Here is a 12,054-nt window from a genome sequence, read left to right as displayed (position 1 = left end):
AAATTTCTAAAGCGCTATGACTATGCATGAGTTTCTGAGGCAGAGGAGAAAAAAATATAAGCATATCTCTTTTTGGTAGGAGCCAGAAAGTAAGTCAAGTATTTTATGAGAAAGTTCTTGAAGGTCATGCAAATGAATTTAGATACTAATTGATGACCATGAGGAGCCATTGAATAGTTTCTAGAGGGGTAAAATATATTCCATTTTTAGGTTAGAAATATAATTCTTCCTGCAGATTGTAATGGATTTAGGAAGTCATGTGTTTAGAAAGGTAAGTAAGAAGTTATTGAGCTGGTCAAGTATAATGCAGTTCTTATATAGGGTACCTGCAGTATAGATGGCTGTGAGTAAAATAATTCAAGTTTTATTTTAAAATAAGAACCAAAAGTACTTCACAGAACCTGGATACAGAGAAATAGGGAGGAAGAGGAAATGAATGAGGATACTGGTTATTGGCAGAAGACAATTCAGTGGGCCATTAACTGAATAGCAAAGAGGAGAATATTCGGAAAGATATGAGTAAATTTTAAACATGCAATGCATCCCCTGATGTCTCATTAGAGGCTGAATGTACAATGAGAGTATTAGAGTAAGCTGGAAAGAGCACAGAAAGCCAAGTCAGCAGAGCACAAATAAGTTTCAAGTTTACAGGGCTAAGGGAGCCTCTGGCAGAGGTGGCTAAAGAACTAACTGACCTGTGCAAATACATAGGTACATAGAACAGCAGGGTGAATGTGGAAGAGGGAGTTTCATGCCCAAGTGTTGTGTGTAACACTAAAGAGGCAGGCTGTGTCCACATTTGAAAAAGGGAAATCTGGTGTGTTCACTATCCCAAAGAGCCAAGGCTTTAGGTGGCACTAATGGGAAACCACTGAAAGTTTTTTAGCAGAGAGCAGTAGGATTCTGGTGGCAGTTATGATGGATGGCCTGCCAAGAGTCTGGCTGGAAAGAAGGAGACTAATTAGGAAGCTCTTGCAATCATTTAGTGAGAGATAATTAGAGTGTTTACTAAGATAGCAATAGTGGGAAAGAATGTGAGGACAAAGGGTGGAGATATATTTGGGGCTGGTTAGCCAAGAGGGCAGAAGGAAAGTGAGGGGGTCAAAGATTATCCCTGGTGTTCTTATTTGGGCAGTTGGAGAAATAAAATTGGACAATTGTGGAAATGGAGAAAGAAAAGGAAAAAAAGAGATCGAGAAGATAGGGCCAAATAATTAGGAAGTAATGTGGAAAGAAAGAAGCTTGAAATGTACTTTAAAAGTCCATCAAGAGCATAGAGAGTACAGGAAGTGCAGACTAGTGCCAAAGGCTTTTAGCTGTCAACTAAGTTAAGAGCTAAAAATTTCTCCTCTGATTTAATGACCAAGAAGACAGTCTCTGGGTGAAGGCAGTTTCAGTGGGGTGGTACGGACAGAAACCAGACTGCTGTGGGAGGAAGGCAAAGGAGGAAATGGTGATAGTCTAGACACCTTCTTCAGAAAGTTTAGAAAATAATAAAAGAAGGAGACAGAAAGGGAACGAGAGACAAAACGAGACTGTAGGATACAGCCAATTATTTTTTTCCTGAAAAAAATATACACATATGTATGATAAATATTTTCCCACATAACATTTCTATGACTATATATGTGGCCATATATATGTGTGATCATGTATGCATGTATGTCACACACACACATATATGTAGGTGACCTATCACCCCTCATCAAAACATATGCTAATCTCTGCCTATAAATTAAATTTAATAATTTAATAAATAATGTGAAACAAATTTGAATTACAGAATTAGAAGATTAAGATCACTTAATATAGTGGTGAACATTTTTCAATAAAGCTGGATCTTGAAAGTAACAATATTCAATATCAAAGAATCACTGCGTTACTATTTTTATATATTTTAAGATATTTTAGTTAAATATTATTTTGTCAAATAAAAAAATAAAGAATACAATACTGCTTAAAAAGAGGAAGTCTTTCCCCACTCCTTCCATTTTCCATATGTTATTTATTTTTTAGAAATAGGATAATTATTTCCAGATTCCCACTTCACCTCTGATGGCCTCTGGAATGTTGACTTTACATGGGCTTTTGTCTTATTGTTGTGGTGCTAAGCATTTCTTTAGAGTAGGATTTTGTATACTGAGGATTAACATTTATGGAACAGCAGAACACTCTCATCAAGCAGAACACATCTGCAAGAACTTCATGGCCTAATAAAACAAAAATGTTTTCCCTCTGTTTAAAAACAGAACCTCGCTCTGCTAGAATGAATGATGTTTTTGCATGTTAACCATCTCTCAGGTGCTTTATTTATTCATTAATTCCTTTATCACAGAATGCTTAGCATCTGTGTCTACTAGGTACCAGGCATTGTTTGGATCCTAAGAGAAGCATACAAACAACATATAAAATCCCCTACCTTTGTGGTCTCCTGATCACAAATCAGATCCCTAACTCTAAATTTTGCATGGATGCTCTCTCTGTACTCAACTCAAGCTCTGATGCCTCATGTCATTCTACCCTCGCCCAAAATCTGGCATCTCACACTGAGTGATGATGTCTTTTTCCATATGGATTCTGTCAAGGAAAAATGGTGTGAGGCAAATCAAGATTAAAGATTTATTCAGCTGATGCACACATCAGGAAAGACTTGAAGATCGGGTAACTCCCCTTACAAAGCAGGATAGGAGTTTTAGAGAACAAGGGGAGGAGAGGTATATGTGTACTTGTGAGTCTAGCCCAGCTTGAGGTCACCTTCATCTTTAACTGCTGCTAAACTTCCAGGGGAATTGATTGGAAATTGTTCTTGCTTTAATGCCTCTTGCTTTGGATGGATCTTAGGTTCCATCCCTCCTGACAACTATCAGAACAGTTCTTTTGGCAAACTTTGTAGTTTTTCAAGGTTGGTTGTGCAGCAAGGAAGGTAGCTACAAACTAGAGGAGTTATGAAGGAAAAGTGGAGGGAAAAACAGCAAATGAGGCAAGGGTTGAAGCAAGGGAAGGAGGGGTCTGTTTTTTCTGTTTACCAGCCCTCTTGAACCTGGTCATGTCTGACTCCTCATGCAGGGAGTTCTCTGTGGATGTGCCCTTTCCTCTGACTGAGTTCCAGTAACCACGAGCCATCTCCTTAACTTTCTCTTCCCACATTTGTTGCCAAAGCCAATGTCTCGGCTTGGCACCAGAATCACGAGGCACTCACAGCTTTGTAGGTTCAAACAGCAATTCTTTATTCCCGCTCTCACACTGCCTCCACACAGGTCCAGGGGCAAACACGTTCTCCCGTCTACCCGCACAATTCACCTACTCCACGAGGCTATCTCCAAATCCCATTTTAATCTCACGAGAACTCAACGGGAACAAGCAGCAGGAACACCCTAATCCCAGCAATAATCTTCAACTTCCAACTTCCCTAAAACCCATTATCTTAAACTGGCAACGCCTTAAACTCAAGGAGCTGGTTACTTCCTCAAACCTGATCAGCTCTAAACCTGGATCCGCCTTGGTCCTTGAGCAAGGTCACCTTATTAAAGCATGCATGCAATGTCCCATCGAATGTCCTCTAAGCAGCATGGGGTAGGCTTGGCAAGGAAATTTCGATGCGTCATTCCTACTTGGTAATGGCCCTCAGCAATTTGTCATAAGATTAGGATGAAGTTCTGAAAGTCAAAAGGAGGAAAGAAAAGGGAGAAGAAATGAATGAAAGAAAAACAGGAGAAAGACAAAAGGATTCGCAATCACTTCTTTTCAATTCTCCTAGCACTGAAATATATCTCCCATCATAAAACTTCAAGGATGCCTTGGAACTTTCACAATATAAAGTTTTTTGTTAAGGTTAAGTATAATATTCTCTATTCTAGTTAATTTTTTCACTTACTATAGGTATGGCCTTGGGGATAATACTTAAATCTTTCAACCTAACTATCAGTTAAGTATATATGATTGTAACAGTGGAAAATGATGACACAACTGACAGAGATCAAGGACCAATCAGTTTACTCAGAAAGTGTATTGGGTTATAGAATTTGAGCATGGGAAAGAAAAGCTAATGCCAGGAAGGATGGAATCCAAGACCCAAGAGCTGGATCTTCCTCAGGGCTTTATCTTGTTTCCGTTACTTTTTATTTATTGGTTCCATTCTCCTTTACTGCAGCTGGCTTTCTCCATATGAAAGGGAACAGGACACTAATATCCTTTGACTAGCAGCTCAGAGCTCCAACACCAGAGAGAAACCAGCCATATACATATAGGATGCAGCAAGGAAAAACTTAGAGATGAATGCAGATTTTGGTTCAACTTGGCCAAACCCAGACAATGGTCACTACCCACTTCATATGGTTTCTGTAAGTATTAACTGGTTATAAACACTCAGCTAGTCTATATATAAGCAGACAAGGAACTTTAGAACGCAGTCACAAAGCAACTCTATTTCTTCTCCCATTGTCCTTAAAACTCCATTGGGAATACTTTTTTTTTCTCTTTTTTCTATATCTAAACTAAATTTAGGTAGATAGAACAATTTTTTCTGGTTCATTTAAGTCAAAAGAAAAATCAAATTTCTTAATGGAAATGAATAATATAGTATTTAACTCCAAACCAAATGCAGGTATGAAAATTCTATTTTCCATTTTCCCAAGATATATGGATGATCTGTTTGTCTCTTCTTCATATTTAGTCCCATAACCCTTAGCTAGCCATGATTTCTAATCTCTGAATTTTACCTATAAGGGATAGGTGATCTAGGTAAAAGGTGGCTGGTACTATTGCAGTGTGGCTGGTCATATCATGGAGGAATATGCAATTGAATCATACAGATTTGCAAAATGTCAAAACTGAATTTTCTATAAGATCTTATTGCATATTCCTCAGACATTTCTCTGAAAGAATATCCATCTGGAATTCCATTGATTCAGGGATGTTTTTTCTGGCTTATCATCTTCAAGTACTCTCCCAGTCTTCAGTTATTGAAATTCTTCTGATGAATCCCTTGACACCTCAAAATGGACTTCTTGAATGAGGTCACTTTCAAGAGGGTCCAGACTGTGTGTTTCTTATTTGACTCCAATTTCGTTTAAAAGAAGATTAAAACTGTAGGAATAGAATTTTACGAAAGTTATAAACATGACACTCATACAATACACAGTGAACTTCTGTGAAAGATTTATTTAACTCATTAATAAGAGAACCAGTAGGATGTGAAGCCAGTTCAAAGAGTATTTGAGAAACTATATGTAGGTAATAAAAATGTTTGAAAATATATAGTAGATTACATACAAAACTAATATCCTAAAGACCGATAAAAGTGTAACTTCAGGATTTTCTTTTATAGTAGAGAGAAATGATTAAATCCCAAGAATCTGCAGGTAAACATGTGATTTTAAACATGTGATTTTAAAGACTCTTTTATTGGTTATTTTTAATTATACATAGCATTAGGGTTTATTTTGACATAATTATAAAAAGCATAGAATATTGTTTGCTGTAATTCAGTCTCCGGTATGTCCCCATTCTCTTCCCTCCTCCCTCTCCCCCTTCCCTCTACTTTAGTGATCTTTATTCTATTTACTTTTAGACTTTTAAAATATATAGTTAGTGTCTTTTGCATCATTTCTAAATTTTGTAAAATTTTTAAGTTCGTTTATGCTGCTGTCATGGCTGGGTTCGTACTTTCCTCACATTGCGGCTCTCCTTGCCTCAGAAAATATTGCCAATCTCTGTACCTGAACCTACAGGAGCATGTACCATGCTAAAATCTTAGACCCCTCTCAAATGACCAGAGGTGGAAATAACACTCCTTCCTCTCCTGGAGGAAAGCAGAGCAATGGGGAGATACAGCCTCACAGACCTCTGAAGAATCCTCCAATAGCCTCCTCAGTTCTATTAAGTAGGAGCAGGAGCACAACAATTTTTACTATCTCTTACTTTGGCCTCACTTTGCTGATGTGTTGCCTAGGATATGAGTACCTGCTGCTCTTCCTTAAGTGTTTCTGGTGAAACATTTAGCCAATAAGAGGTGCATTCCACATTCCACATCTTCTTTATATGAAGCTGTCAGTAGCAGGGCCAGGTGATCCCGAGAGTGAGTGCCTCCTCGAAGTCTGATTGCCTCACCCTCATCCCACCCTGCTTAGTAAAATACCTGGTACTTAACATGTGCTTCCTAAATGCTATAATATGAATTTTACTACAGTTACTGTTGTTGTTACTTCCTGGAGACTAAAAGGTTCTCATTTTTTAAGTTGCCCATTTACAATCTCTTCAGAAATTGCCTTTTCAGATTCACCACCAGTAATTTTTTTCCTACCAGTTCTGTCCCTTGTGCTCCTGCTATACCAGAGTAGCAATTGACATGGACATTGTGGTTGAGAGCATGCAGTTTGTGGTCAGGCAGATTTGAATCTGAAAACAACTATGGGAATTATCAGTTTGGACTTTGGACAAATTATTCAACCACTGACGGTTTCAGTTTTCTTCTATCTAAAATAAAGATAATAGAAACTTCTTCATAGACTGTTATAATATTAAAAGAGAGATTGTACTTAAAATACTTAACATATAGGACATGTTCCATAAATAATGGGTGTCCTTTTTATGATTCTGAATCTACTACCTTCTGTATGATGCTAGATTTGGAAACTATTGTCAAGTCTTTCTCAAATTAGCAGTGATTCATAATAAGTATACTGTAAGTAACTGGTTCCTCTGATGCACATAAAATAGTCATTAATTTATGCAGTTTTTTAAAAAAGCAGATATATATTATGCAGAAAAGTACTCATATACTATTCTCACTTTGCAAATGTGAACAGCAGGATGGAAATGTTAATTGAGTTGCTTAAAATAAATTATCTGATTCATCAGTAAAAATAAAAAAAAAATCCCAGTGAGTGAGTTTTTTCCTCTTAGTTAGTAAGTGAAGCTAGTAGTAAGTATAGGGAATATATTTAAGACCACAATAAGCAGACCATTTATAATCTTTGCTACACTTTACACAGTTTACTCCTCCCATCTTTATTATTTCTTTCACTTTCATTGAAAAGTTGTAGCATATTTTTATGAGACCATTGTTTAAGGCTCAAGATTTAATCTCTAGTCACTGTTCTGGCTGTGTGATTTGGCTGTCCAGGCCTCAGGTTCTCACATGTGCATATAAGGGAAGTATAGTAGAGTTAACCCAGTATTTCCCAGAAAATCTGATTTTGTTACCTAGTATCTTCACTCAGTAGAAGTATCTTCTGGAAAATACATCTTTCAAAACAGAATTTCAATGTGTCAAACCAATAACTAAATCAGATGAAGAAAAAGTAAGAAATAAAACTATTGGAAGGACACACAAGATGACTATTGTTTTCAGACATTATATTTTTATCCCTTAATTATCATACAGAACTAGTTAAAAGTCTTACTCCGATGAAATGAAGTTGAAGTAACTTAGCTTTATATTTTAATTGTTTAGAGAGTATAATACATAGGTACCATTTACAATAGCACCACAAATATAAAAATATTTGGAATTTTACATAATAAAAAATGTGTGGAAATGTCTGGTTCGATGTGATGACTACTAAGAAGCTGTGCAGATGACATAATGAAATAGAAAGAAAACATTATCCTGACAGATTCATATTGTAAATATATTGAGACATTTCAAACTTATAGTAGTACATCATTTCCCATCAAATTTCAAGTGTTTTTCTCATAGGATAATTTGATGAAAAAAGTTATTATTATATCTTTCTTAAATTTAAAGAAGCAAGCCTTGGCAATTTTGCAACTGCTTCCAGATTGTACACAATTAGTAAATGGGGCTGCCACAATTTAAACCCAACAATCTAAATTTACTCAGATTGAACGTTACTTTGCCCAGAGCCCCAAATGACAATGGCATAGAATTGGTTTATATTATATATATTGGTGCTAGAGTAACCCAGAGGTGCTTTACCGCTGACCACATTCCCAGCTCTTTTTGATTTTTTATTTTGAGACAGGGTCTCAATAAGTTGCTGAGGGCCTCAGTAGGTTGCTGAGGGTGGCCTCGAACTTGTGACCCTCCTGCCTCAGCCTCCTGAGTCACTGGAACTAAAGGCATGTGCCACTGCACCTGGCTTGCTACTATATATTTAAGGGAATAAGAAGGAAGGAATTGCTTTATCAATTAGATAAATAAGTATGTTTATTTCACATAACGCAAATACAAACTCCAGATGGAATAAGAATTAAGTGGGAAAAATAAATAGCAATAAAACTTGCAAAAATAGAATTAATGTCATCTTTTGTTTAGGTAAGACTCCCTAATTCTGGATGGAATACATTAATACAGAAAATACAAATGCTGTCTGTTATTTGCCAAATGTCATTATACTAGTATGCTATGATATGATGGCAAGCAACAGACAACCAGTCTTTGCTCTAGGCATTACCCAATAGATATTAAGTCAGTATTTACTTGCAACTACTACTGGGTTACTCTGAAGACTATTGACAAACATATCTGACCTAGCAGTCCTGATTGGCAAAGGCATCCCTGAAGAAGGGGACATCGAAGATAAGATGTGAAGATGTGCCGAAGACAGCCAATTTGGAGGAGACATGAAGAGGTGAAGGGAGAAAATTACAGAAGAGGGAACGTTATATACAGAGACTGTGTGGACTGGAACTGTGCTTGTTGAAAGCTATGGAAAAGGGCTAATAGACAACAGCATATAATGAGGAGAGACAGGTAAAGTGTGTCAGGGATGAAATTTCTGCATACATGAACATTTACAATGTTTACACATTAAAATCACTTATTTTAAAGCACAAATGAGAAACTGAGGAAAACAATTTTTTAAACATTTTTATTTTTTAGTTGTAGTTGGACACAATACCTTTATTTTATTTATTTATATGGGGTGCTGAGGATTGAACCCAGGGCCTCGCACATGCTAGGCGAGCGCTTTACCTCTGAGAACACAACCTCAGCCCATGATGAAAATATTTTTCACAACAGAATTAGTTTAAAAGAGTGTGTGCACAGTGAAAATTATCCAAAAATTGTACCTAACTATATAGAAAAGTGGATCAAAGAAAAAAGAAAAAGAAAAAGCTTCTGAGATTTTGGTAACAAAATCAGCAACTTATTGAAACCCTGTCTCAAAATAAAAAATCAAAGAGAGCTGGGAATGTGGCTCAGTGGTGAAGCACCTCTGGGTTAAATCCTTAGCACAAAAAGTCATTCAAGAAAAATGACGATTGTTTTTGAGAGAGAGAGAGAGACAGAAGAAAGAGAACTTTTTAATATTTATTTTCCAGTTTTCGGCAGACACAACATCTTTGTTTGAATGTGGTGCTGAGGATTGAACCCGGGCTGCATGCATGCCAGGCGAGCACTCTACCGCTTGAGCCACATCCCCAGCCTGAGAAAAATGATGATTATTGAACATAGAGAATATTTTATCTCACTGTATTCAATGGGTGGGTATATCAAATTCATAATAATTTAGTAAATATTAATCAAGGTATTTAATGTCAACTGAAATGAATGCTCCACTAGTGAGGAAGATCATCTTTTAGAACACATTTTGTCAGTATATGACAAACTCTTTATGCAACTATTACTTGATTCTGTAATTCTATTTCAGTTATCATTTGATCCATGTGTCTAGTCATTCATCAGAGTCTAACCTGGCAGCATTTCACAAGAAGAAGAAAAAGAAGGAGTAGAATAATAGGTAAAATTAGACTATGAGAAGGAGGCCTTTAAGAAAACTATTAATTTTCACAAGTTAAACCTATGAGCTCTCAAGCAATTTACATAGTAAATAAAATAGATCTAATGTATGTATCTGCACAGCACACACACACGGGGAAATAGAGAATATTTTGTAGTAACTTATTTTGTGTACACAATATCTACTGGAAAGAAATACTAGGAAAACAAATGGATGTTCAATTTTATCTTATCCAGGGCTCTTTTGAAAAACATAAAACACTTTATCTTTTTCTTTTCTTTGAAAAATATTTTGTATGTGAAGGCAGAGTATAAGCTAGTTACTAAAGAAAAAAAAGTTTCCAATTGCCTGGAGTCAATTTAATGCTTAAATAGATGGAATGACATCCATGGTAGGCAATTTGTTTCACATTCCTTCTCACTAGAGAATAATGAGTTTTAGTCCTTTGGATTTATAGGGTAAAACAGGAGAGAAAACCTGTCTCTCTCTAAAATATATGCAGAGATATATTTTTAATCTTTCAATCTAGATACACAAACATACTTGCACACACAGAGAGGATATATTTTTTGAAAGCTTTATCTTGACTACGTGATTGCTCATAATTTATATCATCAACATTGAAATGGCAATTTGAAATTAGGGAAAATTCATAAAATGACCTATGTGCAAAACAAAATATGAAAGTGAATTTTCCTTTAGGAAAATTCTCATGCCTGACTTTCCATTTCCACTTAAGCTTCGAGTCCAGACTTGTATTGTTTCATGGTTAGATTATTATAGTACCATAACTGCTCTGTCTCTATTGATAATGCTTTACAGAGTGCCAGGTTAATTTTTCTATATCACAAACCTTTATTATATTGCTGCCCTCTCAAAATATATCTACCATCTACAGGATAAAATTCAAATTATTTTTGAAAGACATTCATAATTTCCTCCTTTCTAGCCTCAACCTTTTTTCTTGTTGCCTTCTCTTCTAATCTATAATCTTCATGTTTATCTCCTGTCCCACATTTTCTCATTTTCTATCCTTGTACAGTTCCGTTTTTCATGCATGATATACTATTTCTATAGCTGTCTTGATAAATTACCAAAATCTCAGAAGCTTAAAACAATACAGATTTATCTTATTGTTTTGGAGGAAAGCAGTCAACACTGGTCTGACTGCATTAAACTCAAAGTTTAGGCAGGACTGCCTTCCGTCCAGTCTTTAGATGAGATCTATTTTCTTGCCTTTCCAACTTCTAGAGATTGCACTCATTCCTTGTGTCAAAGTCCCTTCCATCTTCATAGCTGGCAATGACTGGTTGAGTTTTTTTCACATGGGATCCATCTGACCCTTACTATTCTGCCTCCCCTTTCCACATTTAAAAACCCTTATGTGTCCATTTAGACAATTCTATAAAGTCTATTTGCAGATCAACTCATAAGCAGACTTCATTTCTTCTGCACCTTAAACCATTTTTGCCTTGTAAATAACAAGGTCACATATACTAGGATTAGAATATGAATATCTTTGGGGGACCATTAATCCACCTATCAAAAATGGTCTGACCATTTTTCTTTTCCTTTGGAACTACAGATCTTTGGTTATTTTTCAATGATTCACTCAACTCTTTTATGAAGCCTTCTCAGAATGCAGTTAAGCACAATGATTTCTCTTTCCTTAGAAATGTTATGAACAGTAGTATAAGGACAAAGACCTTTCAGGAACAGAACCCAAAAGGTATCTTTGTCCTTACTTGATCTTGTTCTTCCACAAAACAATAAGTCCACAGACAGAAGGGCCACCAAAATTTTTTTTCTTACTTTGGACCATTGGAAATGGTATGGGTGAACCTACCCATGATAATAGATAACAGTGAATTCTAGTGTAGACTGTGTCAATTAATCAATACATTTTTTCCATTTTTTTTTAACCTCTGGGGAATCTCAGTTTTCTTATCTTTGTATGGATATCATTAGACACTATTCTCCAAGTTACCACATACTGATATTGATTGTGTTCTCTGAATAAACATTATAGACTTTGAATAGCATTCTATGCTTCCAAACTTACTAGAATAAGCATTACATAATATCAAAGGTGCTAAATGATCATGTCAAATCCAAAATGTGCTTATCCTAGAGAAATAATAAATAATATATCTAGGTAAAATCTTTATACAAAGATGCTCATGGTCAAATCACTTCCCAAATCAAAAGCAATTTAAATATATAAAGATATTTAATTTCTAATAGATGAATATAATAATATTGTTCAGCTTTTATGATGTATATTCCTAAAGATTATCAATAATAAAATGCTATGCTTTAGAATAAAGTGTCCTCCCCCCCAAACTCC

The sequence above is a fragment of the Ictidomys tridecemlineatus genome, chromosome 1 (assembly GCF_052094955.1).
Source record: "Ictidomys tridecemlineatus isolate mIctTri1 chromosome 1, mIctTri1.hap1, whole genome shotgun sequence".
Lineage (NCBI taxonomy): Eukaryota > Metazoa > Chordata > Mammalia > Rodentia > Sciuridae > Ictidomys > Ictidomys tridecemlineatus.
This window is presented reverse-complemented; position numbering follows the sequence as displayed.